Raw genomic sequence first — 27,467 nt, forward strand, 5'->3', positions numbered from 1 at the left:
ATGCACCAATCAAAAGACATAGAGTAATAGAATGGATAAAAAAGCAAGACCCATCTATATGCTGCTTACAAGAAACTCACCTTAAACCCAAAGATAAGCATAGACTAAAAGTCAAGGGATGGAAAAACATATTTCAGGCAAACAACAGTGAGAAGAAAGCAGGGGTTGCAGTACTAATATCAGACAAAATAGACTTCAAAACAAAGAAAGTAACAAGAGATAAAGAAGGCCACTACATAATGATAAAGGGCTTAGTCCAACAAGAGGATATAACCATTCTAAATATATATGCACCCAATACAGGAGCACCAGCATATGTGAAGCAAATACTAACAGAACTAAAGAGGGAAATAGACTGCAATGCATTCATTGTAGGAGACTTCAACACACCACTCACCCCAAAGGATAGATCCACCGGGCAGAAAATAAGTAAAGACACACAGGCACTGAACAACACACTAGAACAGATGGACCTAATAGACATCTATAGAACTTTACATCCAAAAGCAACAGGATATACATTCTTCTCAAGTGCACATGGAACATTCTCTAGAATAGACCACATACTAGCTCACAAAAAGAGCCTCAGTAAATTCCACAATATTGAAATTCTACCAACCAATTTTTCAGACCACAAAGGTATGAAAGTAGAAATAAATTCTACAAAGAAAACAAAAAGGCTCACAAACACATGGAGGCTTAACAACATGCTACTAAATAATCAATGGATCAATGAACAAATCAAAATAGAGATCAAGGAATATATAGAAACAAATGACAACAACAACACTAAGCCCCAACTTCTGTGGGATGCAGCGAAAGCAGTCTTAAGAGGAAAGTATATAGCAATCCAGGCACACTTGAAGAAGGAAGAACAATCCCAAATGAATAGTCTAACATCACAATTATTAAAACTGGAAAAAGAAGAACAAATGAGGCCTAAAGTCAGCAGAAGGAGGGACATAATAAAGATCAGAGAAGAAATAAACAAAATTGAGAAGAATAAAACAATAGCAAAAATCAACGAAACCAAGAGCTGGTTCTTTGAGAAAATAAACAAAATAGATAAGCCTCTAGCCCAACTTATTAAGAGAAAAAGAGAGTCAACACAAATCAACATAATCAGAAATGAGAATGGAAAAATCACGACAGACTCCACAGAAATACAAAGAATTATTAAAGACTACTATGAAAACCTATATGCCAACAAGCTGGAAAACCTAGAAGAAATGGACAACTTCCTAGAAAAATACAACCTCCCAAGACTGACCAAGGAAGAAACACAAAAGTTAAACAAACCAATTACAAGCAAAGAAATTGAAACAGTAATCAAAAAACTACCCAAGAACAAAACCCCGGGGCCGGACGGATTTACCTCGGAATTTTATCAGACACACAGAGAAGACATAATACCCATTCTCCTTAAAGTGTTCCACAAAATAGAAGAAGAGGGAATACTCCCAAACTCATTCTATGAAGCCAACATCACCCTAATACCAAAACCAGGCAAAGACCCCACCAAAAAAGAAAATTACAGACCAATATCCCTGATGAACGTAGATGCAAAAATACTCAATAAAATATTAGCAAACAGAATTCAACAGTATATCAAAAGGATCATACACCATGACCAAGTGGGGTTCATCCCAGGGATGCAAGGATGGTACAACATTCGAAAATCCATCAACATCATCCACCACATCAACAAAAAGAAAGACAAAAACCACATGATCATCTCCATAGATGCTGAAAAAGCATTTGACAAAATTCAACATCCATTCATGATAAAAACTCTCAGCAAAATGGGAATAGAGGGCAAGTACCTCAACATAATAAAGGCCATATATGATAAACCCACAGCCAGCATTATACTGAACAGCGAGAAGCTGAAAGCATTTCCACTGAGATCGGGAACCAGACAGGGATGCCCACTCTCCCCACTGTTATTTAACATAGTACTGGAGGTCCTAGCTACGGCAATCAGACAAAACAAAGAAATACAAGGAATCCAGATTGGTAAAGAAGAAGTTAAACTGTCACTATTTGCAGATGATATGATACTGTACATAAAAAACCCTAAAGACTCCACTCCAAAACTACTAGAACTGATATCGGAATACAGCAAAGTTGCAGGATACAAAATCAACACACAGAAATCTGTAGCTTTCCTATACACTAACAACGAATCAATAGAAAGAGAAATCAGGAAAACAATTCCATTCACCATTGCATCAAAAAGAATAAAATACCTAGGAATAAACCTAACCAAGGAAGTGAAAGACTTATACTCTGAAAACTACAAGTCACTCTTAAGAGAAATTAAAGGGGACACTAATAAATGGAAACTCATCCCATGCTCATGGCTAGGAAGAATTAATATCGTCAAAATGGCCATCCTGCCGAAAGCAATATACAAATTTGATGCAATCCCTCTCAAATTACCAGCAACATTCTTCAATGAATTGGAACAAATAATTCAAAAATTCATATGGAAACACCAAAGACCCCGAATAGCCAAAGCAATCCTGAAAAAGAAGAATAAAGTAGGGGGGATCTCACTCCCCAACTTCAAGCTCTACTACAAAGCCATAGTAATCAAGACAATTTGGTACTGGCACAAGAACAGGGCCACAGACCAGTGGAACAGATTAGAGACCCCAGAAATTAACCCAAACATATATGGTCAATTAATATTTGATAAAGGAGCCATGGACATACAATGGCAAAATGACAGTCTCTTCAACAGATGGTGCTGGCAAAACTGGACAGCTACATGTAGGAGAATGAAACTGGACCATTGTCTAACCCCATATACAAAGGTAAACTCAAAATGGATCAAAGACCTGAATGTAAGTCACGAAACCATTAAACTCTTGGAAAAAAACATAGGCAAAAACCTCTTAGACATAAACATGAGTGATCTCTTCTTGAACATATCTCCCCGGGCAAGGAAAACAACAGCAAAAATGAGCAAGTGGGACTACATTAAGCTGAAAAGCTTCTGTACAGCGAAAGACACCATCAATAGAACAAAAAGGAACCCTACAGTATGGGAGAATATATTTGAAAATGACAGATCTGATAAAGGCTTGACGTCCAGAATATATAAAGAGCTCACACGCCTCAACAAACAAAAAACAAATAACCCAATTAAAAAATGGGCAGAGGAACTGAACAGACAGTTCTCCAAAAAAGAAATACAGATGGCCAAGAGACACATGAAAAGATGCTCCACATCGCTAACTATCAGAGAAATGCAAATTAAAACTACAATGAGGTATCACCTCACACCAGTAAGGATAGCTGCCATCCAAAAGACAAACAACAACAAATGTTGGCGAGGCTGTGGAGAAAGGGGAACCCTCCTACACTGCTGGTGGGAATGTAAATTAGTTCAACCATTGTGGAAAGCAGTATGGAGGTGCATCAAAATGCTCAAAACAGACCTACCATTTGACCCAGGAATTCCACTCCTAGGAATTTACCCTAAGAACGCAGCAATCAAGTTTGAGAAAGACAGATGCACTCCTATGTTTATCGCAGCACTATTTACAATAGCCAAGAATTGGAAGCAACCTAAATGTCCATCTGTAGATGAATGGATAAAGAAGATGTGGTACATATACACAATGGAATACTACTCAGCCATAAGAAGTGGAAAAATCCAACCATTTGCAGCAACATGGATGGAGCTGGAGAGTATTATGCTCAGTGAAATAAGCCAAGCGGAGAAAGAGAAATACCAAATGATTTCACTCATCTGAGGAGTATAGGAACAAAGGAAAAACTGAAGGAACAAAACAGCAGCAGAATTACAGAACCCAAAAATGGACTAACAGGTACCAAAGGGAAAGGAACTGGGGAGGATGGGTGGGCAGGGAGGGATAAGGGGGGGGAAGAAGAAGGGGGGTATTAAGATTAGCATGCATGGGGGGGAGGGAGAAAGGGGAGGGTGGGCTGCACAACACAGAGAGGACAAGTAGTGACTCTACAACATTTTGCTAAGCTGATGGACAGTAACCGTAATGTGGTTCTTAGGGGGGACCTGATATAGGGGAGAGCATAGTAAACATAGTATTCTTCAGGTAAGTGTAGATTAAAAATTTAAAAAAAAAAAAAGAAAGAAAGAAAGAAAAGGGGGATTACTCCTTAACAGGATAAAACTATTGGTAAATCAAAGATCAACGCATGCTTTAAATATCCTTAATGTTGATCACTTAAAGGGTGTCAGATGATCAGCTATGGAGGTACTCTTTTCTGATAATATTCCTTTCTCTTAATTAAAAAAAAAAAAAAAAAAGCAGTTACTGTGTGCTGACCTCCAATGAGTTCTGCACAGTGGTATAGAGGGCATGTCAAAGTGTGGGCAAAGGGTCTGTTTGTTTCTACGCAGAAGATCAAGGCCTAGCTTGGATACCCAGAAAATGAACTAAGATACGATATGAGGAGGAGCTTCCGGCATCAGCACTCTCTGGAGGACTCGTGCCGGGGGATGATCATCAAAAAGCCTCCACAGGGATCCAGACGATGCTGCGGTTGTGGCTGCATCCAGCCCACCATCTCCTGGACTTGCCATGAGAAGGAGGAGGGAGATGTCTAGGCTGGCATGTGCATACAGTGAGACAACGAATTTGACTGGATCTGTACTGTTGGAACTCAACCAGGAGTTGGGAGGGGTGCAAGTTGTAGCACCCCAAAATCTCATGACTATAGACTATCTATGGTTAAAAGAACATATGGGATGTGAACAGATCCCAGAAATGGGCTGCTTTAATTTGTCTGATGGTTCAAGTACAGTTGGAAAATATCCATCATATCATAGATAAATTTTCACAAATGCCTAGGGTGCCTAAATGGTTTTCTTGGCTTCACTGGAGATGGCTGGTAATTATAGATTTGCTTTGTTTATGTCACCGTATTCCTATTATGTCAATATGTGTGTGCAAATTAGTTAGTAGTTTAAAACCTATACATACTTAAGGTACTATACAAGAAGATATGTCAAAGAAATAATCAATCCTCCCAAGTTTCCTTCATATGCTACATCTATAGCTTTTCTTCTTCCTTCCTAATTACAAACTTTAAATAGAATTCGTGCCTCATATCGAATTTACCGAGTATCATAATTCCTCCAGGTGGTAAAGATACCTCGAGACAAGTGCTGGGCATAGAAGCCACAGGGCATAAATCTGCAAAGAAGTAAAAAGCTAACCTTTGCAAACAATATGGCTTCTCTCTCACTTACCAACTTTACATTTCCCTGTATGGCCCCGGAAGATGACTGGTTAGCCAGAGACGGGTAAGATTCCTCAAGGGAGGAACAACCTAAGACAGGCACAGTCGCAGGGGGGCCATCAGGTGAGAATTTGGGGATCAACAGAGGTGAGGCTCAGAACCTCACCCCCCCTGCTTTGAGAGAAATCTTCTGCATCCGTGGATGTTTTGCTGCCCTTGTCTAGCCTGGATTAATACTTAGTCCATAGGCACACACCTGATCATCTGATCATCTACATTTGCCTTCTTACAGCACTAAACTATGTTTTCTACCTTTATCTTGCATCTACCTACCACTTCAGCATTTTATTAAAAATAAAAATAATAATAATAATAGGAGAAATGTGGGATCAACATATAAATCAAGTACAAAAATCAAATGAATATTCATATTTGACCTGATGGTTTATAGGTCATATTGCATGATCAAAACCGAAAGTTTCTGTGATGACTGCCCTTGTACTGTTCACCATGTAAGAATTTATTCACTCTGTAAGAATTCGTTCACCATGTAAGAACTTGTTCGTTATGCTTCAGAAGATTGGAGACTGACGAGAATTAGGCTTGAGATGGATTAATGATTGTACATTGAGCATTGACCCCCCTATACTGAATTTTATTGTTGTTAACAACCATTTGATCAATAAATATGAGAGATGCCCTCTCAAAAAAATAAAAAATAAAAAAAAAAAAACTCTTGATAAACAAGTCTAGTACCAGAGAGCTTCACAGAAGAAGTCTACCAAACATTTAAAGTACAATGAATACCTACCCTTCTCAAACTATTCAAAAAAATAGAAAAGGAAGGAACACTTCCGAACTCATTCTACAGGTCAGCATTACCCTGATGGCAAAACCAGACAAAAATTTCACAAAAAAAGAAAGTGACAAGCCAATGTCCCTAATGAACATAGATGCAAAAATCCTCAACAAAAAAATGTTAGCAAATCAAATTCAACAATATATTAAAAGAATCATACACCATGTCCAAGTGGGATTTATTCCAGGGATGCAAGCATGGTTCAATATCTGCAAATCAATCAATGTGATATACCACATTAACAAAAAGGAAAGATATAAACCATACATCATCTCAATAGATACAGAAAAAGCATTTGATAAAATTCAATATCCATTTATGATTAAAAACTCTTCAACAAAGTGGGTACAGGCATACCTTGTTTTATTGTACTTCACTTTATTGTGCTTGGCAGGTAACGTGTTTTTTACAAAGATTTGCAGCAACCCCGCATAGAGTGAATCTATTAAGTTTCAAACACCATTTGCTCATTTCATGTCTCTGCTGTTACATTCTGGTAATTCTCTCAATATTTCAAACTTCATCATCACCACTTTATTTGTCACAGTGATATGACTTGCTGAAAGCCCAGATGATGGTTAGAATTTTTAGCAATAAAGCATTTTTAATTTAAGTTAGGTAGGCTTTGTAGACATATTGCTATTGCACACTTAATAGACTATATTATAGTATAAACACAATTATTTTTATATGTACTGGGAAACCAAAAATTTCATTTAACTTACTTTATTGTGACATTCACTTTATTGTAGTGGTCTGAAATTGACCCACAATATCTCCAAGGTATGCCTGTATAGAGGGAACATACCTCAACATAATAAAGGCCATATATGACAAACCCACAACTAACATCATACTCAACAGTGAAAAACTGAAAGCTTCTCCTCTAAGATTAGGAACAAGACAAGAATGCCTATTCTTGCCACTTTTATTCAGCATGGTATGGGAAGTCCTAGCCATGGCTATCAGACAAGAAAAGGAATTAAAAGGCATTCAAATTGGGAAAGAAGTAAAACTGTCATTATTTACAAATGACACAATACCATATATAGAAAACTCTAAACATTCCACCAAAAAAATATCGAACCCAATAAATGAGTTCAATAAAAGTTGCAGGATACAAAATTAATATACATAAATTTGTTGCATTTCTATACACTAATAATGAACTACCAGAAAGATAAATTAAGAAAATGATACCATTTACAATGGCATCAAAAGGAATAAAATACCTGGGAATAAACTGGAACAAGGAGGTAAAAGACCTATACTCTGAAAACTCTAAGGTACTGATGAAAGAAATTTTAAGATTACAGAAAGAAGTGGAAAGATACGTCATGCACATGGATTGGAAGAATTAATATCGTACAAATGTCCCTACTGCCCAAAGCAATCTACAGATTTAATGCAATCCCTATTAAAATACCAACGGCATTCCTCACAGAAGTAGAACAAATCATCCTAAAGTTTGCATGGAACCACAAAACACCCTGAATAGCCAAAGCAATCTTGAGAAAGAACAAAGCTGGTGATACCATATTCTCTGGTTTCAAACTATACTACAAAGATATGGTAATCAAACCAATACGGTGTTGGCACAAAAACAGACACACAGATCAATGGAACAGAATGGAGGGTCCAAGAATAAACCCACACTTTTACAGTCAGTTAATCTTCAACAAAGGAGGCAGGAACATACAATGGGGAAAACACAGTGTCTGCAATAAACAGTGTGGTGGAAAACTAGCTAACTAGACGCAAAAGGATGAAACTGGACCACTTTCTAGCACCAGACACAAAACAAACTCAAAATGGATTAGACTTCAATGTAAGACTGGAAACCATAAAACTCCATGAAGAAAAGAGAGGCAGTAAGCTTTTGGACACTGATCTTAGCAATATTTTTTTTATCTTTCTCTTCAGGGAAGGGCAACAAAAGCAAGAATTAAGAAAATGGGACTATATCAAACAAAAAATGTTTTGCACAGTGAAGGAAACCACCACCAAAAAAAAAGGCAACCTACTAAGTGAGAGAAGGTATTTGCAAATGATCTATCCAATTTGGGGCTAATATCCAAAATACATAACTCACACTATTCAATATTTTTTAAAAATCCAATTTAAAAATGGGCAGAGGAACTGAACAGACATTTCTCCAAGAAGACATACAGATGGCCAACAAACACATGCAAAGATACCAATATCACTAATCATCAGGGGACTACAATTAAGTATCACCTTATACCTTTCAGAATGGCTATCATCAAAGACAAGAAATAACACTTTAGCGAGGATGCACAGGACAGGAGGCCCTCTTGCACTGTTTGTGGGAATGCAAAATAGTGCAGCTATTATGGAAAACAATATGGGGGTTCTGCAAAAAATTCAAAATAGAACTATCATACAATTCAGCAATTCCACTTCTGGGTATTTATCCAAAGAAAACAAAAACAGTAGTCTGAGAAGATACATGCACCTCTACGTTCCTTGCAGCATTATTTACAATAGCCAAGATATGGAAGCAATCTAAGTGTCCATTGATAGATGAGTGGATGAAGATGTAATATTTATACATAATGGAATGTTACTCAGCCATAAAAAAGAGTGAAATCTTGCCATCTGCAACAACATGAGTGGAACCAGACGGTATTATGCTAAGTGAAATAAGTCAGACAAAGGAAGATAAATACCATAGGATTTCACTTATATGTGGAACCCAAAAAGCAAAACAAATGAACAAGGCAAAACAAAACAGGTTCACAGATACAGAGAACAATCTGGTTGTTGCCAGAGGAGAGAGGGTAGGGGCATGAGTGCAAAAAGGGAAGAGAATTAAAAGGTACAAACTTCCAGTTATTAAATAAGATATGGGGATGCAGTGTACAGCATGGGGAATATAATTAGTAATATTGTAACAATTTCGCATGGTGACAGAGGGTAGCTAGATTTAACGGTGATGATCATTTTGTGATGTATATAAACCTTGAATCACTACAACATGATATTATATGTCAACTACACTTCAATTAAAAAAAGAAAGAAGCTACAAAATCTGGGCCATAAAGATTAAATTCTCAAAGAGGCTGTCTTGGAACCATGATAAAAGAATTGTGTATATTTTTGTTCTTCTTCATAAATATACTTGGTTTTATGATTTAAAAAAGAAAGGGAGAGAATGAAAAGATCAGCCATAGATTGGGAGAAAACATTCGCAAATCATGTATCTGATAAAGAACTTGTATTTAAAATACATAAAGAACTCTCAAAAGTCAATAATCAGAAAACAAGAAATACAAAAATATACTAAAGACTTAAACAGATTTTTCATCTAAGATGTCAAGATTGCAAATAAGCAAATGAAAAGACACTTACATCATAAAAGATACTTACATCAAAAAAGACACATCATCAGTCCTTAGGGAATAGCAAATTAAAACCAAAATGAAACACCACTATATATCTATTAGAATGAAGAAAAACTTCAAAAAAAAAAGTTTTTAAAAAGGACACCACCAAGTGTTAATGCAGATTCAGAGCACACTCTCTCACACCCTAATACTGGGAATTCAAAATGGCACAGCCACCCTGGAAACCAGGTTGGCAGTTTCTTTTAAAGGTAGACATACATTTACCAGATGACCCACCGACCCCACTTCACCCAAGTAAAATGGAAACTTATGTTTACATAAAAACATGAATTCAAATGTTTACAGAAACTGTATTTGAAACTGCCAAAAGCTGGAAACAAGGTAAATGTCCTTCAAGTGGTGAATGAATTAAAAAAACTGGTAGTTGCACAGAATGGACTAGTAAAAAGGCATGAACTAGTGCTACCTGCAGCCGCCCGATGGCTCTCAGATGCGTTGTGCTCAGTCAGTGCAAGAATATATTGTGCTAATGCTCCGAGGGCTGCATACTGTCTGATTCCATTTACATGGCTTTTCAGAAAATACAAACTGATAGGGACAAAATACAGATCAGCGGCTGGCCAGGGTGGGTGGTGGGAGAGGGGCTGACGCAACAGGCCCAGGGGAATTGCGGGGTGCTAGAAATGCTCCCTGCATTGACCGTGGTGGTGGTCACACACTATATGCAAAACTCACAGAACCTCCCACTGAGCAGGGTGGAATTTACTGTATGTGACGTGCACCTTAATAAAATAGAGCAGATGCACCCGGAATCTGCTCCACAGGCCTCTGCTGCCGCCGGGGCTGCTCTGTGCAAGCCTCCAGCGGCCCTCGCCCAGCCTACCCGCCACTCGGCGCTTCTTCACTTTTCTCTTCTCCTATAATTTATTCCTAAACAGCAGTCAGAAGTACTTTTCTCAAATACAAATCAGATTATGTCCCTTCCCTGCTTAAAATGCCCTAGCATCGTCTCATCTTATTTTAGAATAAAATCCAAATTCCTTCCTGGTCCCCAAGGCCAAGCCTGGCAGCTGGGCCCTGCCACACACCCGTCCCCTGTGCCCGCCATGAGCCGGCCGCTCTGGCCATCCCTCCGTCTCTCAAGAGTGCCGAGCGTGTGCCCTCTGGGGGGTCTGCTTCCAGCTGGTTCCCCTCACTGTCTGATCTCTGCGTGCCTGGCTCCTTCTTACCTGTCAGCTCTGAACATAAATATCAGTTCCTCGGAGAGGCACTCCACCCCGCCTTCACCCTACAGAGCCCCTCACCTCATCCTACACCCCTCACCTCATCCATCCAGGGTTCTCATTTTGCCATGGCACCTACTGTGTGCTGGTAACCCTTACCTTACCACTGGCCAGGCTGCACCCCTGGAGTGCTAGCATGCAGCCTTATCTGCTTCTGACTCCTCAGTGCCAGAGCAGCGCCAGGTACACAAAGGGGGTGCCGTCCATGCTGCTTGGACTGCCTGTTATCTTCAGGAAGCAGACCACAGGGAGGGGGCATCTCTGGGCACTCACGAGGGGCGTGGGGTCCCTCAAACCTGGGGAAAATGCAGCACCACCCACGGGATCTCCCCGTCTCACCCCTGCTGTGGGTGCGGTACACACCCCGGGCCCTTCCAACAGCCAGTCAGTGGCAGAATGAGGGCTCAAACCAGTCACCCCTGGACCTGGTGGCATTATGACGTGGTCTACCTCCCACTCTGAGTAGGGATGGGTCAAGCCAGGGCCAGCTGAGAGACGCAGGAACACACATTAGTCCTTAGGGAACAGCAGGACAGGGTCGGACCCGCTGGCAGGCTCAGCCCAGCCCCAGGCCCTGCCGGCTCCCAGCTCCCAGGGCTAAGGTGGCAGCTGCCCAGTGGTTCTCAGGATTCGGAATCTAATTATACCCAGCTGTCCCGGGAGCCAAGCATGTGCCTGGCACTGTGCTAGGCATCTCTTTACAGAAAGAAGGGAAGGTGGCTACCATGGGCCTACAGGGTGCCTGGTATGTCCTAGAAGCTCTAGCTGTGTTGTCTCATTAACTCCCACAACGACCCTGTGAGGTTGCAGTAGCATCCTCATTTTTATGTGACCTCAGAGAGTCGTGCCTGCTCTAAGTGGCAGAGTCCTTTGGAGTCCATGCCTAGAACTAGTTCCATCACATACTGACGGACAGCCCTCAACCCCGTCCTCTCTGCGGCTTCTTGGGGAGTGTTACTCCAGCACGTTCTCAGCCTGAGAGTGGAGGAGGGGACCAGAGAGCCCAAGGATCCTGCCGCCGGTGCACACCAGGCCTCCCCTTTATTGCCCCTGGGCTGAGCCTGCCTCTGCCCTTCCGTGTTCCCATTTCCCAGCTCATGGGTGCAGACTCACAGCTGAGATCAACTTTGACCAAATGCCCGTGCCCTGGAGAAGGCAGCTGGTACGCTGCCATTTCCCTCCCTCACATTTCTCTCCTTCTCCTGGTCTGCCCAGTCTCCCTTTGTCTGTCTTTGTCTCAAGCGTGCACATGCGCGCGCGCACACACACACACACACACACACACACACACACACACACTCACACTCACACACACTTCCACCAACCCTTTTCCATCACCCAACTCACTTCCTTCAGCTGCGCCATTCACTCTGTCTAGAGGGCAGGACCCTGACACAACAAGGCTCTGGAACCCAGTGCAGGGCTCAAGGGGATCAAAAGGACATCGGGGCTGCAGCTGTGGTCCCCAAGGCCTGAGCTGAGAAGTCTGTCCTGACGAGGCCGGTGGCAGCCCGGACCCTATTCCGGCATCACATTCCTCATTAAGCTCTCGGCCTGGCTGCGCACGTGGCCGCCAGCGGGGGGCGCGCTGTCCAGCAGGTGCTCCGGGCCCGCTCAGCGGCAGCCCAGCGCTGTGGTGGGGCAGGCTGGACAGGGGAGGGCAGGGACTGACAGAACTTCATGCCCAGCATGCCCAGCCTTTCCTGGCCGACGGGCAAAATGACTGTGATCCCCCAGCTCTCTAAATTAGCTGCATGTACATGCCCCCCTGCCCAGCAGGAAATGTCCCATTAAATCTTAATGATCTGCCTTCCAAGAAATTCCCCAGGCCCTCCTTCCCCTGGAGGTCACCCAAACCTGGAAGAGGAGGGTGGGACGTCGTGGGGGGAAAGGAAGTTGAACGCCCAGGGGATGGGGTCCAGAATGCGCTCCGCCCCGCTGGCCTAAAGAAGGTTCTTCTAAACCAAGAGATCTCCCTCATCCCATTCTGCAGCCCCACAGGCCCGGCCCCTTCCCACTCCCCTCTCAGGCCACAGCCCACCTGCCCACTCTGAAACCCACCGGGCACCCCCTCCACTGAGGCATTCGCTTATGTCTCCAGGCTACAGAAACCGCCTGGCTCTAAATCCCCCGCTGTAGGGTTCAGGGCACAGCCGGACCCTGCCCCGCTCCTCCCAATGCCCTGCTGTAGAGCTCAGGGCACAGCCGGACCCTGCCCCGCTCCGCCCAGTGCCCAGCGGGGGCTGGGGGCGGAATCTCTCTTTGTAAGAAAGATGCCACCTGACCTTCAGGAGTATTCACATGTTAACTACCTGTGTAAACACTCTCTCCTATATTCTCATTATCACCTCTCTTGCTGAATCTAAAGTGCAGTATTTCTCTTTTATATCCAGAGAGGAAGAGGTTTCTGGTGACTCCCAGGGAGAGGAGAAAAATGACAAGGGAAGAAAAGGGTAAGCTTAGGGGACAAGGGAGCAGAATCCTGCCAACTGCCCACCCCACACGGGCAGTCGGGATGCCAGCAGGAGCCAAAGTGAGATCTTGAACAGGAGGTGGAAGGTCACCCAGAACGGAACAGCCAGCCCTGGCCCTGGCCCAGCACAGGCTGGTGGTCACAGAGGGGCTTTGGGACCACCGCTCACAAGGACTCATGTTACCACCTGGGCCTGCCTCTCTGGAGGCACTGCCCCTGGTTGGAGGGCTGTCCATGATCCTCAGAGGTATAAGCAGGGTTACTCTTTGTTGACCTTGAAGTGAACCCTGCAGATCCTCAGGCCCTTTCCTTTCTCTCTCTCACCTCACAAGACCTTGGTATCCACCTGCTCAGGTCAAGAGAAAGCCAAGCACAGGTGTGCGATCACTCCCTGCTTCCTCCACAGGTGCTGCCAGTCTAAACTCTTCCCACACTGACAGCACCTGCCCCCCGGCACCCCCACCCTGCCCTGGGAGGGAGCAGAAAGGGAGGTCCCAGGCCTCCTGCAGTCCAGCCTGCCCAGCAGACAAAGCTATTACCCACTTGCATTATTACAATCCAGTTCAAAGTTATTATTGTGGATTCTTAAGATGTCAACAATGAGGAATCCTATTGTCCCACTAATTAATTCAGCAGTCTTCCTGAAATAATAGGAGTTGTAATTGTAATTCCAAACTCACCCCTCAACCACTGGAATCAACTAATTAAACAACAATCAGCCAGCACCCGGCTTTCATGGCGAAGATGGACTATTCCTTTTTATAGCTGCAATTAGGCGACACATTCAATAATCAGAATGAAATACAAATTTACCCAGGAGCCCAGTAAATTATGGCCATTCATACTCTGTTTTCCTGTGGTCGCCTCCTAGAAAATAAAAGGGACTGCCTCCTCCAGCTGCAGCAGGATGCCCTCTGGACAGCCTCTGAGTTGTTCCCCCGAGTCTCTATGACAGCTTTCTGCTGCTCGGTTTATAAACACCAGGCGAGGGCAGCTAGTTCTGCCAACATCTGCAGGGGTGCCCAGCCAGAGCTGGGGGTGGCAGTGGCATCTGGAGGGACAACAGTGGAACATACGCCCCAACACACACATGCTCACACTCTCAAGAGCACACCCCATTCAGGAAGCCCTCTACATTTCCCACAAAAATATTCCAGGAGGGAAGGAGGGCTTAGAAGATGGTGGAAAGACTCACATGCCAGAGGAAAATGATGCAGACGAGGCTCCTCAGGAGCCATGGAAGGTGTGGAAATTAAACCAGGTAAAAGGCAGTGGCTGGGCAAGGAGGGAGGGGAGGAGAGGCACGCACGAGAAGGAAAGATGGGCACTGAGGCGCCCTCAGCCTGCCACAGGCTGAGCGGAAGACTTGCACTCTTCAGAAGTTGCAGAAATACTCATGTCATCAAACCAAGTGAGCACAGGATCCCAGCACTCAGGTGCATAGCTGAACCATCTCAGCTAGTCTACAGAGGGATGGTGGGCATGGCAGGGTCCTCTGAAGCTGAAAAGGCTGCTGAGCACAGTGCCCACAGCCCCTCCCCAGAGCTCATGGAGGGCAAAGTGCAATTATTTACCAAAAGCACAGGGGAGCTTTAGGAGAAATTCAAGGGTAGGGACATCTTTTCAGAAGGTGTTGGAAACTCTTTGAGGTCACAGACCCCTTTCCTGCCACTCAGTTTAGAACCTGGGCACATAGTAGGTAAGCTAAACAGAGATGCCTGGTGCTGGGACGCCCTTCTGCTCAGCGGGAGATGCAGCACAGGGAGATGCAGAAGAAAGCCCCCCTGTTCCCTTCATCAGACTGACAGGTGGAGCCCTTCAGTGGGTGGCCAGTGCTGCCCTCAGCATCTGTTCATTTATTCATTCCAAAATACCTACTGGGCCATCTACTCCATCTGCCTGCCAGGCACTAGGGGTTTAACATAAGCACGGTAGGCATAGCCCCTGTCACAGCTTATGGCCCCAGAGGAGAGGGGCAAGTGAATAGCCAGGAAGAGCCAGGAATGCAGGCATAGCTGGGTAGGGGGTGCTGAGTCCTTCCCAAAGAAGCAATGTTCAAACAGAGACCAGAAAATACATCGGAGTAAGCAGGTGACTCCATTTCCTTATCTGTAAAATGGGGGTAATAAAAATGCCTGCCCCACAGGGCTGGTGGGAGAATCAAATGAGATACTCTATGTAAGGTGTCCTAATAGGCCATGGTTTGTAGCACGCACTGTTTGTTATCACTCTGGTTATTATCAGCCCTCCATCATTCCCTCTCTGGGAGAAGACCTAGGACCATGGAGGTTCATCCCGCCCAGCACTTACTTAGTCCTGGACGCCTGCTCCAGCATTATTCCCTGACCATCCCAGCATAAACTCGTAGTGCGGCCCCCTGCTCAGTTCAACCACCATCCATGGAGCCCCTACCACAGCCTGGCACATGCTGGGGAATGTTTGCAGTAGGGAAGACGTGCACGATTTGCTCTTAATCGGCTTATCATAAGGTTGGAGATGTAACGCATAACACAGCACTAAAGCTCATACCGCACATCCTGCCCTGGAGACTCCAGTGTGGGTCCTGGAGGTGAGAGGGTTTGCCAGGGCTGCAACGCCCTCCTAGGGCAGCAGCCCCCAGCCCACAGGCCAGCGCTGATGCATCAGCAGGAGCCCCAAGGCCTTGCCGCCAGCCGCACATCTGCCACCTTCTGAGTGAGGAGGCGAGAGCACAGGCTTAGCTGTCAGTCCAAGCCCCCTCCAGATATAAGGGGCTGGGAGAGGGTCCTGAGCGCTAAGCCCAGGACCTCTGTGGCTCCCTGGCTCCTGACTCAGGCCCATCCACACCCTGCCCATGGCGGCCAGGTCCAAGGCCTGACTCCAAGGCCAGCCCCGCCTGCTCCTCTGTCTTGCTCTCTTGTGTACCTGCTCATGACTGTTCTGAGTCCGAAGTGCCCCAGCTGACTTCCCATCCTCACATACACCTCTGCCTCCGGCCCAGGGAGACAAGGTGTGAGCAGGCCTCAAAGAACCCGCTAGAGCTGAAGAAAGCCGGCTGAGCTGAGGCCAGGGCCCCCGGCCGCTGTGGAGTGACATAGGTCAGGGCTGGCTGGGCAGCAAGGCCTGGACTGACACAGCGACTCCCTGTTCTGCTCGACTTCTCTTCAACAGCAAATCGACCCCTGATCTTGGAAGCCACAGAGAGTCTGACTGAGAACCCTTAGAAGCATGTTCAAGGGGAAAAATCTCACACACTTGAGTACAGATTTATCCCGATGACAATGGCAGGATTAGCTTATTGATCAAGCTTCAGCATCTTCAACAACAAACAATTTATGGGCTCTCCCTCTTGACATACGGCCTGTCCTTCAGCCCTAGCTAGACACCGAGGACCCCACACCAAGTGGGCAAAACCAACCCGGTTCATGCCTTAGGGTGACTGTAATCCACAAGAGGTCACTTTGCTTTAAATACACTTTAAATGCCTCAAACTGAAAGATGCTGTGATTTCCCGACACCAGAGCCTAGAACTTTTTTAGATTGATAAAAGAGCACTCACTGAGTGAATGAATGAATGATTGAATGAATGAGCAAACAGCATATTATCACCTTCAATGGTTGTGTGCGTGATTTCCTAATTTACAGATTACTGAGGCTTCTTGCTTTTCCATCTCCTTGCAGAACATTTAATAGCCTTACTTGGGTCATTTCTTTGCTAATTTGTACCTCCATCAGAAGCAGAGGGAGGGAGCAGAGGAAATGAAAAGGGAAGACACAAATCCATCTGTGGTGTTCCCCTTAGCAGTTTTGGGGGAAGGATTTGCAGTAAGAAAAATGGAAACTAATGGCCAGAGCAGAGCTTGGAAATTATCTGCGGATTTTATTTATGCATGACTTCTGGCATGAACTGCCATCTTGCTTCCACACTGCCTGGAAAACTGCTCAAGAAAGGTAATGCTTTAGGGGGTGGATTACAGAGCGGAGGGAGAGCATGAACCTAGTGAGGAGGAGACAGCCTCCTTAAAGCAGGTCAGGCAAGTCCTTCCAGAGACAGCAGGCAAGGGGACAGGCTCCCCAGCCCCGTCCTCCAAGTCAACACGTCCGCACCTGCTCAGTTACCAGGGGCTTCAGAGGAGCCTGCCTTGCTCCCCAGCGGGCTGCTCCTTCACCTGCCTGCCTCAGGCCTGACTTTCCAGGCCTCAGTTCTCAGATGTGTGATAGAAGGGTTCCCATCACTGACTTGTGCCAATTCAAAGGGGCGTGAGCAGGGCTATGTGCCAGGCAGAGGGAGGAGGCAGTAACAGCCTGGATCCTCAAAGACCACATCCCCCACCACTCAAAAAAGTGTAAAGCATCCAGGTCACCTCACAGACCCTGGGGTTTCCTTCTGGAAGACCAGGCCCTGCACAGACACCAGGCAAAGGTGCAGGGTGTCGGGGAGTCAGACAGCACCAGTGGGGCTGGCGAGGCAGGAAGAGGAGACAAGGCGTGTGAATGCAAGCTGACGGATGATAGGGAGTAAGGGCCAGGGAGCTGTGGTCCTGGCCACGGCAGGAGGGGTAAGGCTCACGTCTTAGAGGGCAGAGTGTACCGGACATGAGCCAGCAGAGCTGCCACTTACTAGGATGACATGTGCGACGGCCCTGCCACCAACCAGCCTTCCTAAAAGTCAAAATCCTCCTACAAGTATAAAGAGTAAGAAAAAGGCCCATGTGGGCTACAGAAAAACAGGAGCTCCCACCCAGGCGAGTAGAGATTGCTGCACAGCAGGGGCAGACAGCCCCGGCCCAGAGTGGGCGGGACCATACCGCGCACTGCTGTCACCTCGCCTGCCCTCAGCCATTGCACATCTTTCGAACCTGAGAAATCTCCTGAAGAATGCGCTCCATTGAAACAGTGGAGCAAACCAAATAAAAAGAAGGGAGATGCAAGACCCTAGAAAAAGGGAATGGAAAGTATGGAAATGCAAAAGAAATTCCCAGGACCAGAGCAGAGGGAACTTCCAGAAAAACAGCTAAGCTGCAGACCTAAGAGCAAGCCTTCCAGACAGAACAGGTACTCAGGAGTGAAGTCTCCATGGAAGGTACTAGAACTGATTGATTACCTGAGGAGGCTGACCTTGAGGAAAATTATTTTGAGACTCTTGATAAGTCCAAAGGAAAATGTAAGAAATTCAAGCAAAACAAAGTAGTTATTAATTTCAGAAAAACACACCAAGAAACATAAGCACAATATAATAGTCAGTTGTGAAGAACATTCAGGTAAGCATAACAACATAAATTCTAAATACTAATTTAACTAAAATTTAAATATACTATACAGGGGGTAACAATCAGAGGGTATGGCAGTGTAAGGAAACTAAATCCTCATTACCAAGAACAGGAAGTCAGTAGATAATGTAGCCAGTGCATTCAAAACTGTAACTATAGATACACAGTATTTACAACTATGGACATATGACAGTGTCAGAAGAAACAGTTACAAGTTGAAAGCTGTTGCTTTTAATAAGGGAAGCTGGGAGGAAGAGGGCAGAGAAATACTGTATTTTGCTAGGAGCCTTTTAATACGATTGGAATTACAAACTATAAGCAATTATTACAATTAGTTATTTTCTATATTTTTACTGTGGTAAAATACACAAAATATAAGCTTTACCGTCTTAATCATTTTTAAGTGTACAGTTAAGTGCATTCACACTGTTGTGTACCATTAGCTTTAAAAATGCTTCAGCCCTGACCCTCTGTGGCTGGCAGCAGAGGGAGGCTTTCGGGTGAGGCCAGGCAGCAAGTCCTTTCTACCCAGACCCTTGTCCTGGAAGCTTCATCTTGTTCTGGGGGTGGGGGGTGTCTCTCACTCACTGCTGATGTCAACAAAGTGGTCTTGGGACCAGCTGCCACCTCTGTCAGATACATAAAGTATGGAAAGGCAAAAGAAATCCCTGGGACCAGACTGGAGGGAAGTTCCAGGAAAACTTCTTTGCTATGGACATAGGTCCTTTGCCTTCACCCCAAGAAGCACAAATAATGAGAGCAAAGTGATTTCCAATGGCCTAGAACTACAAAGGGTAAGGAACAAGACGGACACGCTGAACCCAATCTGGTCCTTTGGGAATGGTTAGACCCTCTCTGGGGTTCCCAGCTCACCCTTCCCAGCTCCTGCTCACCTGTACGAAGACAGCCCTGTCCTCTCTGTCCAGCCTCCTCCAAGTCTGTATCACAGGAGTGGAGCCCGGAGTTTCTCCCCGGCCACCCTGGGGTCCTCCCGGCCACTGGTGTTTGCTGGCCAATGACCATCGTCTTGTCCATATGACTGACAGACACCATGCGGCACTACCCACACCTCCTCCTCCAAATCAGAAATTCACCTAAAATCCTGGACAATTACAAGAGGACATCCAAGCACAGGAATGGGGACACGAGAGAGGAGCCTCTTAATCTTGGGCAAAGCAGTAAACATGCTAAAGCTTCGGCTTTCTCACCTGTAAAATGGAGGTGATAGATTTGTTCCAATCCCAAGGTGGTTCTTAAGATCACGTCTGACAATGAATTGAAGGCAGCATTGTAAACTAGAAAGTCCCTTACAAATGTGAATTATTATTGTTCATATTCCTTTTTTTAAAGATCAGCAGACTACAGAGAGATCTTTGAGTGGCAGGAGACCAGCAGGGAAGCCGCCATCACAGGTAGTCCTTGCCTGTGTTAACCACGGCGGGGGGGCCTGGTCGCTTTATTAGCTGGCTTGCGAGTGCCCCACCTGTCGCCGCTGACGCCCCGGGCACAGACCTTGACGCCTCAGGCAAATGGGTCCAAACACCTGTGCCACTTCCCCTCCATAAAGTAGAATCGCTCACTAATGCTCCTCGGCTCCTTTCATACAAACAGCAACAGCCGTTGTTCTTATTGGATTGTGGATGAATCACTTGGAAAATATTTTTGGGCACATTATAGAGGCAATAACATAGAAGTACCTGCAAAATGGCTCTGTTTTGTTTTCCACTTTGCAAATCCAAACTGGAGCCTGGGGTTGTATTACATATTTTTGTCTTCTTTTTTTTTTAACAGAAGGGCTTTACTCATTTCCTCTCCATGCTGGGCAAAGGGACATGTTAATCACTCCTGAGTGGGGAGTGAAACCTTTCACGGAGTCCTGCTCAGTCTTTGGCAGGAAGAACTGGAGCGAGAGGAGAGGTAAAACTTACAGGCCAGCCTTCAAGCCTGGGAAGAGTGACTGGAAGAAGGTGGTGTCCACGTCTCCACTGAGGACAGAACAGAAGAAAACGCAGCAGTCAGAAGTCCGGCTGCTTCAGGAGGACTGACCGGTCTTAATGTAAGGAGGGGAGCAGCATTTGACTGCATCCCCTGAAGAGGTTGTAGAGTCTTTGTTGGAGATTTTATGTGGCAAGACAACTGTCTTTATGGGGTGTTTTTGGTCCATACCTGCCTTGGGGCAGGTGAAAGGACATGAATTTTGAATAGTCCAACAGTGTGACGTGCTAGTGAAACAAGACATTCCTGCTGACATCAAATATCCACTTGCTACCAAGGGCCACGCACAAGTGTCTTGAAAGGGAGTGTGGGCTTCCCAGTGCACCCACCGGTATCTCTCCCCGTCATGGAGACCATCAGGTCATCACCCTCTTGCCCTGCTCAGGCAGCGCCAGCCTCCTGCCGCCTCTCTCACAGCCACGGCACTCGGAGCTGCCAGTCACGTCCCTTCTACACCCTTAGCTCTGCTCACTCCAACATGGAAACCCATGCTCCAGCCCCTCTCCCAGCCTGTGAGAGTTTTTTGAGTCTTAATTTCAACCTTCAACACATCAAAAACAGTGAGGTGGTCAAGAACAAGGACAATGTCCTTGGACATAGTCCTAGAAACTGCCTCCCCGATTGACCCTGACCCAGAAATTGCTCAAACAGCTATGAACCTGCCAACTGCACAATCTCCCCTTCAGAAGACCGAACCTGAAGCAGCCCGACAACAGAGACATTAAAATGGCCAGTGGTTGCCCGGCATGGAGAGGGCTAAGAGGGGAATAGGCAGGGCACAGGACTGTTAGGGCAGTAAGAATGCTTTGCATGATATGATAATGATGGATATATGTCATCAGACATTTGTCCAAACCCACTGAATGGACAGCACCCAAAATGAACCCTTAGGTAAAGTACAGACCTCTGGGTGCTTATGATGCGTCTATGTAGGTTCCTCGCTGGTAATAGGTGTACATTCCAGTTAGTCATATTGATAATGGGGGAGACTGTCTACATGTGGGTGTGATAAAATCTCCTCAATTTTACTGTAAACCTAAAACTGCTCTTAAAAACTCAAGTCTTTAAAAACTAAAAACCAAACCATAAGCTAAAAAAGGGTTTGTACGCGGTTAGGAATAGTTTGTGATGTAAATGTTAAGCCCCTTCCTTATCCAACTCTGGAGAATCTAAACACATACATTGGCCCAACTTAATCCACAGATTAGCTTGCTGTCATCTTAAATAGACCTTATTTTAACAGAGTGTGGATTTAGCTGACATCCGAGGCCTGTAATTCAGGAGGAAGGAAAGTGAGGTCTGATCTCCTTTCTCAGTCACTTCCTGGCTGGATGACCCTGGACAGATGTCTTAACATCTCTGGGCCCCCACCACTTCCTCTAAAAAGCAGAGAAAATAATATTTCACTTAGATCAGAAGATCTCCTGCAATCCCTTAGAGCTCAAAAGCCACAATTCCTCACTAAAAGGCCTCTACAGATGAGCCATTGTTTGCATTTGTCAATTAAGATCTGAGGTCTAGTGTATCAGGCAATGCATCCATGGGCTTTGGAGTCTAGAGGACCAAAGTAGAAACCGAGGCTGTCGTTTGCTAGACCTTGAGTATCTGACGCAACCTCTCTGGGCCTCCCCTAGACCTCTAGCAGGAAAATAGTGACAGCTACTGGCAGACAGCTAATGCCTAATAGACGTAATATCACCCCCTTCTGGTGTCTGGTCTGACTTCTTAACTCCTTTACTAAAAGATGGCTTTGACCATTCCTCAGCAACTAATGTGTTATTACTTAAGTTTTCTCTTGAGGCCAGATACTACCTCTGAATTGCTAAGTGTAAAGACCCAGTGTAAGAGCCTGGGGCACCAGGAATTAGCAAGACAAAGCCTTAAGCCAGACCCTGGGTGGCTGCTGGATCTCTTTAACCAGTGAGATCGGCCCTGGGGTGAAGTCCTCTCTCCCCGCCTGTCCCTCCCCACCTGGCTACTGCCTGCTGTACCTCTTACAACACTGAATCTTGTTAAGTGCTTTATATTCCGTTTGCCAACGCAGGGATGATTCAGAACAAGATTGGGTTATTACAAATTCAGGAGGCACTACACACACGGCTGTCATGTTTCAGTTACCCTTTCTCTCCGTTTAATAAAATTTGCCACACTAATACAAAGCCATCTTTTATCGTTTTCCCTGCAGTTGTAACAACTTGTCCAGCTCCCTCCTGCTAATTAGAGGAGGAGGGGAGGCAGCAAGCTCATTGGAAAGCGAGTTGCCACCGAGGCTGTCAGTATCTTTGCAGCCACTTAGCTGTGGTTCTTCGGTTCCTTTACCCTCCCGCTATTGCAGGATTGGAGCCCTAATGAGGTCAGCGGCTGGTGGCGACGAGGCAGGCGAAGCCCCGCTGGGCGGCGGCGGCCCCTCCGCCCGCGGGCAGGAGAGCGCAAAGCACCCCCCACGGGCCGGAGGACGCGCGCCCCGCGGCTCGGCCTCCCACGCCCGTCCCAGCGTCGCTGCCTCGACCCTGACGTGCGCGACAGCCTCACTAACAGAGGGTCCCCGACCGCAAAGCGGGGAGCGAGCAGTGGGCGGCGACAGGGCCGGAGCGGAAAGCCGGAAAGGGGGAGGCGGTGGGCGAGAGGGAAGTGGGGGGCGAGATAGGAGAGCTGTAAACAAAGACCTGCCCTTGTGCGAAGTCCGGAGGCGGGTCCCACGCAGCCCGCTTCCGGGAGGCCCCAGCTTTGTTGGGCTTCCCACCCGGGAGCCCCCAGGGAGCGGGGCAGCGGCAAGGGCGCCGGGGCTCGCTGCGAACATCCGCCTCCGCGCCGGGCCCACCTGTCCGGCCGGCCGATCACCTGCACGGCTGCCCGGCCGCAGCAGCTCGGCCGCTGCCCTTTAAAGGCGCGAGGCGCGGGCCGCCTCTCCTCGCGGGTGGGCGAGCGCCCCCCGGGGCCGCAGGGAGCCCGGGGTCAGAAGCTAGGGCACCTCCAGCGCAGGACTGGGAAGCGCTCCCCAACCGTGCGCTCAGACCTCACTTTTGCTGCAACCCTGGGAATGCAGCGGGCTGGCCCCCTGGGCACCACGGGGCGAGCGCTGGGTTGGGGAGCCCGGGCTGGCACTGTCCGCCCCCTGATTAGCATGCAGCGGCCATCGCCCCTCGCGTCCCCGGCGGCCGCCTGGATTCCCGATCCCTCTCCCCGCGCGCGCACACTAATAAGTTTACAAATGGTAGCCGGTGGCGCCGGTTGCAATAAAAGGCAGAAGCTCCGCTCAGGCGCTTCAATGAGAGCATTTTCCCCCATAACAAGGGGCTGGATTCAGCAGCCTGGTGCAGTCTGAGCAGGGCGAGTTGCCAGAGTAACGACGGCCTAGCGGCAAGTGGTGGTGACAGGGAGCCGAGCAGGGGCTCCAGGCCCAATGCCGCCATCCACGCCCAGACCAATGACCCATACCTCCTGGACCTGTCCTCCCGCACCCCCGCTTTCCCACTGCGCAGGCTTTTTCACCATCCCACCCCCCAACTCCCAGCCTTTAAAAGATTCTGGGATGGCTAGGATGTGGAGAAAGGGGAACCCTCCTACATTAGTTCAACCATTGTGGAAAGCAGTATGGAGGTTCTTCAAAAAACTCAAAATAGAAATACCATTTGACCCAGGAATTCCACTCCTAGGAATTTACCCTAAGAATGCAGCACTCCAGTTTGCAAAAGACATATGCACCCCTATGTTTATCGCAGCACTATGTACAATAGCTAAGAAATGGAAGCAACCTAAGTGCCCATCAGTAGATGAATGGATAAAGAAGATGTGGTACATATACACAATGGAATTCTATTCAGCCATAAGAAGAAAACGAATCCTACCATTTGCAACAACATGGATGGAGCTGGAGGGTATTATGCTCAGTGAAATAAGCCAGGCAGAGAAATATGAGTATCAAATGATTTCACTCACCTGTGGAGTATAAGAACAGAAAAAACTGAAGGAGCAAAACAGCAGCAGACTCACAGAACCCAAGAATGGACTAACAGTTACCAAAGGGAAAGGGACTGGGGAGAATGGGTGGGAAGGGAGGGATAAGGGCGGGGAAAAAGAATGAAAGGGGGCATTACAATTAGCATGCATAATGTGGGGGGCACAGGGAGGGCTGTGCAACACAGAAGACAAGTAGTGATTCCACAGCATCTTACTACACTGATGGACAGTGGCTGCAATGGGGTATGTGGGGGGGACTTGGTGATGGGGGGAGCCTAGTAAACATAACGTTCCTCATGTAATTGTAGATTAACGATACCCAAAAAAAAGAAAAAAAAAGACTCTGGGAGCTAGTACTGCATGCCTGAGACACCCCCTGTCATACCCTCTGTGATGAACAGGTGACATTCCAGGCACTGGGCATCAGTCAGGAGTCACTCTGGGCAGTGGTTGACAGGCAAAACAGCCAGAGAGAAAGACGACGGGGCTTCACAGCTCTGTCTGACCCAGAGGAGGGACTTTCTAAAGCTCCAGGAAGGGTCAACAGGCATTCAGAGCCCAATAACTGGAGTGCCACCTCTCCTTTTTCTGGGCTGGAGGCGGACCAAAGGACAGAGGGAGGAAGCCAGCTGGACAGTGAACAAAGCCCACCTGGCCCCCTCATGCCCATGAGGCAGGGCCAGCTCGCCACCAGCCCTTAGCTTGGCCTGGCCTGGCCTGAGACTGAACTTAGGTTTCGGTCCTTAGTTTTCAAAAGTTTACATTTTACTCCAAAAGGTTAAGGTAGCCACCCACTGTGCTTTCTTCCCAAGAACCCCAGAATATAGGGATTGTCCGACCTCCTCTAAGAAGCATCTTCTTGGGTGCCAGTTGATCCAGGCCCCAGAAGTTATGCTCTAGAGCCCAGAGAAGCTGGGATATGGAGGGACTGAAAGCACCCCCCCAGGAACTCACAGCTCCTCCTGGAAAAGCTAGGCTGAGGGCTTCCGGGCAGCTGCCTTCCAAAAGGCCATATGCTAGGATCCCAGGAGAAGCAGGGCCCAAAAGCAGTTCTGTGGGCCAAGCAACCCCCAGGCCACAGGGGGAAAGAGGCCAGTAATAGACACTGTCAATATGTCCAATACAGAAATGTCTACTTCCTTTATAACAGACAAAAAAGGGGTTTTGCCTGGGGAACGGATGAGGTGGGAAGGCACACTTCCCAAGCCCAGTTTCTGGGAGCTGGGCCAGCTGGGTCCCTGCCTGCATGACTGACATCTCAATAGTCCCAGACATCCCACAGCCTGGTGGCCTTGATGCATCTACATCATCCACAAAGGGCCAGAGCGGGGCCTGTATCCATGGTGAGGGTCCCCACTGCCACCAAGCAGGTGGGCCACGCATATTTGGGGACTGGTTGCCCACTCTGGTTCCCCAGAACCCAACCCCTCCCTTCTCCACACATGATACCCCCCATGTCCAATCAGCAATGAGTCATGTCGATTCTGCCTTCTGGAGTCTCTCAAATTTGTCCACATACAGACCTCAGGTTAAGCCACACACATTTCTCACTAACGTCTGCAGCAGGCTCCTGGATTTTTTTGCCTCCTGTCATCCATCCATCTATTCACCCACCACCAGAGGATCTCGACCTGTTCCCTTAGGTATAAATCTCTGCAGTGGCTTCCTGGTGCCTTTAGCCTGACATAAAACAAGGCCCTTCAGGATCTGATCTCTGTCATCTCTCCGTCTTCTTTCTTCCCACGTCCTTGGCTCCAGCCTGCTTACTCTTACCCAGGCTCAAGTCCTCACTCACTTCTGGGTGTTCACTGAAGGCCTTCCCCCAGCCTCACAAGACCCTACCTAAGGCTCTTAGGGTTAAATGAATTCATGTCTTTAAAGGACTTAGCACAACTCCCAACAGAAGGTAAGATGTACTCTCCTCTTTATCACTGGCATTTCCTCAGTCTCTAGCACGTCTGGACGTTCCAACCACTTATTTATAATTGCTGAGTAAACGAACGCGTGAAGAGCAGAACAGGACCTGGCGGTGAGCCTCTTGGCCACCCCTGGCCCTTCTGTCCCAGAGAGGTTTTGATTTGTCGGGTCACAAAAATTGATGACCTATTCACATGCCCATCACCAGATGTATATAGTGTCATAGACTAAAGTCAGGTCCCGAAACGGAATGGGTAAGGAGGCTGAAGAGGGAAAGTCAATGGGCTGAGAGTCTCTGGGTCACTTGGGGCAAAGGGAGAGGAGAAGGAGCTGTGGGGATGGTCGAGTTCTGGAAGACACAACGATGTTCTATGTCAAGAGTCTCACCCAAATCTCCTTGTCTTTGCTGTTTCCTGACCCCCCTGGGGCTACATGCACTGCCCCTGCTGTGTGGTGTGGGAGGCCCTTTCTGCACAGCTTTGCCTTTGCTGGGGCAGGGCCTGCTCAGAAGGGCCCCCCCCCCACCTCCCTTGCAGCTCTCCGGCCACACCACAGGCTTCCTCTGAGGCAGGAGGGAAGGGGCTTAGCCAGTGGGCTGGCGGGCCAGTAGGCAGGTGGGCAGGAAGGCCAAAGCAGGAGGGCAAGGAGAGAGAGGAAGGCTAGAAGCCAGCAAGGGCAGCCTTGATGCAGATCTGGGACACAAAGGGGGAGGCCTCTGTCAAACCTTTGAACTTCAGACTTTGAAGTTCAACGTCTGCCCAGCTGATGACCTGCAGAAACCACCCCCTGTCCTAGCTGCCTTTAGCCCAGGGCCCCCTCCCATTTCTGTTCTAAAGCTGCCGCTAAGTCCCCTTTGCCCCATCCTCCCTCTGAGACTCCACACCCCCAGGGGGCTGGACAGCTCACTCCCTTCCTGGCTGTTCCGCAATTTTAATTTCTCACCTTCCTAAACAGCCAAGATTTATGGCATACTTGACAGAAATGTTTAATTTTCCAAATGCCTATTATTCAAAGACTGTGGAAATCCCCAGCTCTAACATCTCTGTTCTCTGTATTAATATCCATCTGAAGCTGAGGCCAAATAAAGGCCTTCCCAGACGCATGGAGAGGAGAGGAGAGAGGAGGCGG

The 27,467-nt window shown here is 47.0% G+C and overlaps 1 protein-coding gene across 4 annotated transcripts in view; it reads right to left on the minus strand.

The window, feature by feature from the left end:
- The window catches only part of GRIK4 (glutamate ionotropic receptor kainate type subunit 4), a 409,820-nt gene that overhangs the window by 337,586 nt on the left and 44,767 nt on the right, over positions 1–27,467 (minus strand). The gene's annotated exons all lie outside the window — the stretch shown is intronic.

This window comes from Manis javanica, chromosome 6 (genome assembly GCF_040802235.1).
Source record: "Manis javanica isolate MJ-LG chromosome 6, MJ_LKY, whole genome shotgun sequence".
Classification (NCBI taxonomy): Eukaryota; Metazoa; Chordata; class Mammalia; order Pholidota; family Manidae; genus Manis; species Manis javanica.